Here is a 2,506-nt window from a genome sequence, read left to right as displayed (position 1 = left end):
TCCGTGCCTCAGCATCTCCGTGCCTCAGCACCTCCGTGCCTCCAAGCACCTCCGTGCCTCAGCATCTCCGTGCCTCAGCATCTCCGTGCCTCAGCACCTCCGTGCCTCCAGGCACTTCTACACCTCAGTGCCTCCAAGCACCTCAGTGCCTCCAAACACCTCAGTGCCTCCAGGCACTTCTGCACCTCAGTGCCTCCAAGCACCTCAGTGCCTCCAAACTCCCAGTGATCACTAGCGTAGTTGGTGTCTCCAGCATCCGGTACTCCTTAATTCTTTCCTCAGCACCTTTTCAAGTTCTGTCTTTCAGGAGACCTCCAGCATCCATACCTGCTTCCTGTCTGCCGACCAAATCCTGCATGAGGAAAACCTAGATTCGGTCATCTCTGCTGCGGTTCCTCTTCCCGATCACCGGAAGAAACCCCGAGCCCACAACACTCCCAAACCAGGTCAGTGAAAGTCTTCACATAGTCCTCCAGTCGCCCGCACAGACTTCACTAACACCGGGTTCACAAAACCACAGTCATGACAGTAGGAACTGGCCTCATGGACCCGGCCGAAAGTGTTTGTCTGACGCAGGACCTCCTAAGCAATATTGCAGGACGCTTGGAAGGTCTGGAGTCGACTCAGCATCAATTAGCACAGTGTCTGCAGCGGAATTCTTTCTCCAGAGATTCTCTGACCTTCTGCACTAAGACTCCTGACCAACTGCAGTTTTTCTACCAGATGTTATTACAGTTACCAGAACTTTTGTCTAGTATTCTTTCTGTGATGCCTGATCTCTTCAGGAATACTACCAACGTTGTTGATCCTGTTTTGTCCCATCCAGTTAATAGAGTCTCTTCCTCTGTGCAAGGAAAAGTTGTTCATCAGATCTATCCACGGCCCAAACTCTCTGAAGCTGAACGTCAGCGGCGTAGGGAGCTACACCTCTGTCTTTACTGTGGAAATTCCAGTCACTTTGTTAAAGACTGCATTCTTCGTAAGCCAGGGAATGGTGACAAATCTCAGTATCACAGTGCTCATGTCTACAAGTCATCCACAGTAGCCGATCCTGCTACTGCTGATGGGAGTATCAAGATGGCTACTCTGAAAGAGACTCAAATTTATGACTGGGGTCCGGTGATTAAAAGACCTTATCCCAAGTTAGGTGTCCAGAGAAGAATGTTTAAGCCATTAAGAGTCACAGAGGAGTCCGTGTCTACAGTCCAAGGAGGGGTGTCCGTGTCTACAGCCCAAGGAGGGGCGTCCGTGTCTACAGCCCAAGGAGGGGCGTCCGTGTCTTCAGCCCAAGGAGGGGCGTCCGTGTCTTCAGCCCAAGGAGGGGCGTCCGTGCCTTCAGCCCAAGGAGGGGCGTCCGTGCCTTCAGCCCAAGGAGGGGCGTCCGTGTCTTCAGCCCAAGGAGGGGCGTCCGTGCCTTCAGCCCAAGGAGGGGCGTCCGTGCCTTCAGCCCAAGGAGGGGCGTCCGCGTCTTCAGCCCCAGTGAGGGGTTCAGAGGGTCCAGCCCCAGAGAGACTACAGAGCGCTGCCCAGCCAAAGAGACTACAGAGCGCTGCCCAGCCAGAGAGACTACAGAGCGCTGCCCAGCCAGGGAGTCTACAGAGCGCTGCCCAGCCAGGGAGTCTACAGAGCGCTGCCCAGCCAGGGAGTCTACAGAGCGCTGCCCAGCCAGGGAGTCTACAGAGCGCTGCCCAACCAGGGAGTCTACAGAGCGCTGCCCAGCCAGGGAGTCTACAGAGCGCTGCCCAGCCAGGGAGTCTACAGAGCGCTGCCCAGCCAGGGAGTCTACAGAGCGCTGCCCAGCCAGGGAGTCTACAGAGTGCTGCCCAGCCAGGGAGTCTACAGAGTGCTGCCCAGCCAGAGAGTCTACAGACTGCAGCCCAGCCCCGTGAAGTGGGGGCTCTTGCCTCAACCCAGCCCCGTGAAGTGGGGGCTCCTGCCTCAGCCCAGCCCCGTGAAGTGGGAGCTCCTGCCTCAGCCCAGCCCCGTGAAGTGGGGGCTCTTGCCTCAGCCCAGCCCCGTGAAGTGGGGGCTCTTGCCTCAGCCCAGCCCCGTGAAGTAGGGGCTCTTGCCTCAGCCCAGCCCCGTGAAGAGGGGGCTCTTGCCTCAGCCCAGCCCCGTGAAGAGGGGGCTCCTGCCTCAGCCCAGCCCCGTGAAGAAGGGGCTCCTGCCGGTCCAGCAATACTCCAGGCCCTGCCTGGTCAGTCCGTCCCGGTTCCATCCGGTCCAGCGATACTCCAGGACCAGCCTGGTCAGTCTCCGTTGGCTCCAGCCAATTCGAGTATCCTCGGATCCAATCCAGTCCTACTCGTCCAGCCAAAGTTTTCTCCAGTTTCAGCCTCTAAGCATTCGTCTGATGGTTTACCACCTATTTACTTTGATGGAGATTTGTTGCAATATGCCGCTCTGGTTGAACAATTTCTGTCTCGCATGGAGTCTGATCCTTCAGGTGCAGTAACTCCTTCCAACGTTACTCAATATCTGTTCCTGGCATTCAGAGTAAGAGCTT

The sequence above is a fragment of the Pseudophryne corroboree genome, chromosome 5 (genome assembly GCF_028390025.1).
Source record: "Pseudophryne corroboree isolate aPseCor3 chromosome 5, aPseCor3.hap2, whole genome shotgun sequence".
Classification (NCBI taxonomy): domain Eukaryota; kingdom Metazoa; phylum Chordata; class Amphibia; order Anura; family Myobatrachidae; genus Pseudophryne; species Pseudophryne corroboree.
Note: the sequence above shows the minus strand (reverse complement) of the source record.